This window comes from Triticum urartu, chromosome 7A (assembly GCF_056163025.1).
Source record: "Triticum urartu cultivar PI428250 chromosome 7A, HENAU_Tu73, whole genome shotgun sequence".
NCBI classification, from domain to species: Eukaryota; Viridiplantae; Streptophyta; class Magnoliopsida; order Poales; family Poaceae; genus Triticum; species Triticum urartu.
Genome location: NC_141879.1, coordinates 399,616,215 through 399,622,314, shown reverse-complemented (window position 1 = coordinate 399,622,314; position 6,100 = coordinate 399,616,215).

The window sequence follows — 6,100 nt, the reverse complement described above, 5'->3', positions numbered from 1 at the left end:
TTTCCTTTTACCAGCAATGTGCCCGTGCGTTGCGATGGATCCAAAGTAGTAGAATAGTAGTATTTGTTCACAAAGTTGAAAGAAATCACTATTGTTTTGATATACTCCTAATATATTACTCCCTCCGTACCTAAATATTTGTCTTTTTTGAGATTTTAAATGGACTATCACATACGGATTATATAGACATATTCTAGTGTTTCTAGAAAGATGCCCGCGCGTTGCACGAAGTTGATGGAAAAGGTAAGCACAACTTATAAATTGATGGATGGAGTACTAGTTATAGTGATGCATATAATTAAGCAAAGGGATCGCACATGTCAGTATTGACTGGAACGAGAATGCAACAGTACAATAAGAATTAATGCCACGATGATGCGATCACAGTGGTGGTTACATAAGGCAAGAAGAAAGATTGATCCACGAACGTACGACCTCCTCCTCCTCAACTTACTGCGCCAGGCCACCAACCGGCGGCTAAGGAGCGGCGGCTTTTGTGGCGAGTTCAAGGTGCTTCTCAGCAAAGGCATCCAAGGCTTCCAGCCGGTTGAGGAAGGCCAATGTTGTAGCTTCCTCACCGGCCTTGTAGATACCTATGTACACGATTTCCTCGTACATGTGGATGTGTAGGTCAACGAATTATTGTAGGGCGAGGCGCCTCGCGGCGAGCACGACCTCCAGGTGGACATTCTTCGTGGCGTCGGCGGGCAGTCGCAGGGCCACCAGTGCTTGAAAGAGGTTTCGGCCATGGAGGCCGATTAGGGTAGCAGGCAATGAGGAGCCCGGGCGCGCGGGCTGGAGGAGTACGACAATGTCGTCCGCGAGCTTCTTGAGGACGGTGAACTTGTTGTTGGTGGCAACGATCATCTGGTCCAACTGAGAGTCGTAGTTGGCGTCGAAGGCGGCAATCCACCAGCCGGTCTCCAACACCGTCTGGAGACGATCCTCGGCGCCATGCCGCAAGCGAGCGTCGTGGACCATCTGGCGCAGCCGCTGGCCGCTCAAGAGCATCGCCGCCATGGGTCTGGAGTGAGCTCTTTTGCGCTTAGTGTAGGTTCTTAGGCAAATGCTTAGGTGCGTACGATGTGGTAGATGCATTGGAATGGAGGGGCGCCTTTATATGAGGGCAATGAGGGCAAACTGTTGCATTCACATCGTGCAACCTCTTTTCCCGGACCTCCTCCCATTACTTCCCTCATGCTTAATTGAAGGAGGATGCATTGGCCGTTCAACATATCGGGAACTGCTACTCCCTCCCTCGTCTGCATTAAAGCCATATCGGGAACTGCGCCGCCCACTGTCAAATCGAATACTCCCTCCGTCTAGGTGAGTATTAAGTCATATTACGAAAACCAAATAGTAAACACATAGGCGTGGTGCATTAACTCTCACATTGTTTCTTATTTTTTGACATAAATAGAGGAATCAACCAAGAAGATATGTGGGGCTTGTATGCTTTTAATGACTTGAGACTATCAAACATGACATGCAGTGGTCAGTTCGTTGCACAAGAACAAATACAACCCACGTCAGCACACACGCATCTTATATAGCATCACATCCAATGGCTATAAAAGATGAATGAGACCAAATTATATCTCATCTAGATGAGTTCTAGCAAAACTGTATTAATAATACTTAGTACTCCTGCGCCATGTATCATATATTAGTATCATGTAGTACTTTATTTATTTATGAGGTATCCAGATGGCACTGCACCGCCAAGAAAAGAGGGTAACATCAAAATTATGGACTACTTTTTTGAGTATGTTGGTAAGGTCCGGTCATAGTCACTTGTTGAAATCTCTAAAAAGACAAATACTCCCTCCGTCCGGAAACACTTGTCATCAAAATGGATAAAAGGAAATGTATCCAGACCTATTTTAGTTTTAGATACATCTCTTTTTATCCATTTTGATGACAAGTATTTTCGGACGGAGGGAGTAGAAAACAGAGTTGGTGATGATGGTGTGCGTGCCATCCCGCAATATAGGCCGTCGGATTTATATCTAACGAATAGGAAAGAAACTATGGCAATTTTGCAAAAATATACCCACAAGTCTCTCCACCTTCGGAAATAAGGCCTTCCCTCGTTCAACCTTTACTCTCACAAGATAAACTACTCATACAAATGCATCTTGATGTTTCGTGCAACGCACAGGCAGCTACCTTATTTCTTTTAAAATAGTTGCTGCGATAATTGGGTTGAAGTGATATATTTTATGTCTGCCCCGAATGATTTCAGATTCACTAGTAGTAACAAAGAAAAGGTTGCCTTGTTAATTAACAGAAAACAGGGTGAAAACTATCACATGAGGCCGGTAAAAACAAGGCACACTCGGTTCAGCATCACCGTCACTACAGCTGTGCGCACGCGAGAAGTCTACATATAGAGGGGGCTACCGAGCGAGGCACCGAGACACAATGTTTGAGAGAGAAACCAATTGATAGATTATGATCAGATCGAGTTGTCACCCTTCTGCTGTCATTGTTGGGGGGAGGGAGAGAAAGACGTATCGAGAGTGTGCACGGTAGGCACAGAGGCACAACTAGCGAGTGTGTGTGTGTGTGTGTGTGTTTGAAAGAGGAGTAGATAGATTATTATCAATATCGATGTGCCACCCTACTCCTTCGATGGCGGGTAGTGTGTGTGTGTACGTTTGAGAGAGAGGCCCGTTGATAGATTAGTATCAAGATCGAGGTGTCACCCTACTCCTTCGGTGTTGGGAAGTGTGTGTGTGGGGGGGCAGTGACACTCACATATCTCTACTCTTATAAAAAACAGAGTTGGTGATGATGGTGTTCCTGCCATCCTGCAATATAGGCCATCCAATTTATATCCGATGGACAGGAAGGAAACTATGGCAATTTTGCAAAAAGATACCCACACCCCTCTCCGCATTTGCAAATAAGGCATTCCCTCGTTCATCCTTTTCTCCCACAAGATAAACTTCTCATACAAATGCATCTTGATGTTCCGTGCAACGCATGGGCATCTTGCTAGTAGGGAGAAGGAGTTTGTGTGACACATATCTAGCTATATTAAGGGATAGGTAGATAGCATATGTGTGAGAGACATTAGTGGCTATGGGTGGGCGGAATTAAAGGGGTGGGCGTGTTAGACATAGAGAGCGTGTGTGTTTCTGTGTGAGAGACTTGTAGGACGGGGTAGAAAGACGAATTTAACCCTGATGGAGGGAGAGAAATACATGAAGTGCGCGTTTGTGACTCTGATGCCCACAGGGAAATGAGAGATGTATGCATGTGAGAGAGATTGCACAATTCATTCACGTATGACTATCTAGCGATCATGGACGTGTATCGCTTGAACATAAGTCAATATCTACTTCGTATCGTGGCCAAAGGTACAATATTGATTCAACGCTATAAAGATTGGACACTCACATATCACATTTTTTTCTATTTAAATAAGCCTTTTTAGTTGTGCATGCCAAAGTTACAGTGATGTTTCTTCAAACAACCAATGCAGCTATCATGAACATGCACCATCGTTACTCTTGCATTCAAATTCATTAGTCTTGGATGATTTATGTTTCTATTTTGAAGTAATATATGTAATATTCATATATGAATTCAACGGGTACGCAATTTATGAAATGGAGGCTATGTAATCATATGAGGTAACACTTTTAAGTAGCTGACTACAATATCCATTTCTTTTTGTGTGCCTCTACACTAACACGCCAATGCATTATGTTTAAAGTAAATAACCAATGGCACTAAATTATCTATTTACACGAGAAATACATAGGCTGAGCGTTCGATCCCTTTTTTGTGAACGCGCCACTACACACGTACGATTGGTCGCGCCCGTGTGAACGTCCAAGTTATCGGCGCATCATCCCGAGTAATTGTCTTTTTTCTGGGGTGGACTTCACACCAGTTATTAACTACTGACGTGTGCCCCGTGTACACAGTCTAGCATGACCTTCCCGCTAGCATGGTCCAAAATTAGTTGAAACTGGATACGAACGATCTCGCGGGCGGCAAAATCTCCCGCCTCCTTCTAAAATTTCCGCCACCTTAGTCTTTAGCATGTGAAATTCCCCTTTTGTCATTGGTGCACGGAGACCAACAGTTACAATACCGCCCTCATCTACATGATAGGTCGGGGCTGCTTTGGTAACTTCCGGTTCCCCCACTACACGGCACCCCCATTTCCTCTCCCCCTCCCGCAAAAACGACTAACTCCACTGCACCAGAGCATCTTACATCACGCCGTCCGTACTTCATTGCCCTTTCTCCCCTCCCCTCTCAAAACCCTAGACTGCTCATCCACCAGCGTACCATAGCCCATTCACTGCCAGCGGCGTCCACCTTGCTGGATCTGCTTCTGCGGCCGCATCTACCCCTCCCACCTCCCCTAGAAACAAGTAGACTGCTCATCCACCACTGTACCACAGCCCATTCAATGCCGGCCTTGTCCACGGCGCCGGATCTGCTTCGCCGGTACTCTCGTCAACCCCCGTGCATCTGCAGCGGCTCATTCGTACTCCCCACCGGAGACGCTTCATCCACACCCCCCGGAGTCGCCCCACCGACGCCCCCGTCGACGGCCTCTGATCCTCTTCGCCGACACCTTCCTCAACCCTACCAGAGCCGCTTCGCCGACACCTTCCTCAACCCTACCGGGGCCACTTTGCCAACTCACAAGTCCACGGCCTCAGATCCGCTTCCTTGCACCCTCATCCAACCTACCGGAGCAGCTTCTGACGCCCCATCCACGGCCGCAGATCCGCATCGTCGACACCACCCTTAACCCAACCACCGGAGCAGCTTCTGACGCCCCGTCCACGGCCGCAGATCCACATCATCGACACCATCCTTAACCCAACCACCGGAGCAGCTTCACCTACGCCCTCGTCCACGGCCATACATCCGCTTCGCCCACACCATAGTCCACCCTACTGGAGCCGCTCCACAAACACCCTACTCGACGGTTCTAGATCTCCTTACCGGACACCGACAGCCAGTGCAGCGTCATCACCCTCGATGTTTCTAACCTGATTCCCACAGTCTGGAGAGATGCCAAGCACCCGCCACGGCCTAGGTACTTGTCACCTTTAAACCCGTCCAGCATCACCTGCCCGATGTACTTCAAATATACTAACTGGTCGCTATTACCTGGTATGCAGCTGGCAAAAACTACAAGGACGATGTTTCTTCTGGATCTAACAGCTTGGCCAACCAAGATTGTGGACTGAGGCATTGCTATGATCTTGTAAGTGTGTCACTCTCTCTTGTATTGTTCTGTGCCTGCCAGCGTGCTTTGCTATGATTTTCGACCAGTAATCCCTTTGTGCGGACAATGATTTCTACTACTGGCTGCTAAATTAGATATGTAGATGTCAGACATGATACTACCTCATACCTCCATTCCTAAATATAAGTCTTTCTAGAGATTCCACTATAGGCTACATACGGAGCAAAATGAGTGAATCTACACTCGAAAGTGCATCTATATACATCTGTATGTGGTCCATACTAGAATCTCTACAAAGACATATATTTAGGAACAGGGGCAGTACATTACACAAAATCGTACGTGGCATGTAGGAATTCCAGTGCACTACATTAGGCTCCCTTAGAGTCCCTGCTAGTCCAGCATACAGAGTCATGGCTAGTTTATGGTACACAGACAATCGTTAATTGGTGGTTTAAATATGCGCAAGGGATATGCAATGTACTATCATGTAGAGATGTCTGAAATTAGCCGTGTCAACTTGCAGATAGAGTTACACAATGAAAAAGTACAAGATGTAGTGCACCAGTGGCGACGGCTTGTTGGGGGAACCTTAGTGCTGCAGGCAGGGGATCAAGGTAGAGGGAAAGGGGAGAGGAGATGCAAGCGGGCAGGGCAATGAATGCTTGTGTGTTTGTTTTTACTTGAGGGTCAGGTGTGACACGGTCGTCAGCAGTTGCATTTTGAGTGTAATATAGGCAGACAACAAAGTCATTTCACTATTCCCATTCCCTTCAATTTTTAGTGAGGTTCTACCCGAAACACCCCCCTCTAAAGCGAAATTAGTTAAGCCCAAGCCCATAACTCAAAAATGACTTCTTTACATCTTTTATGGCT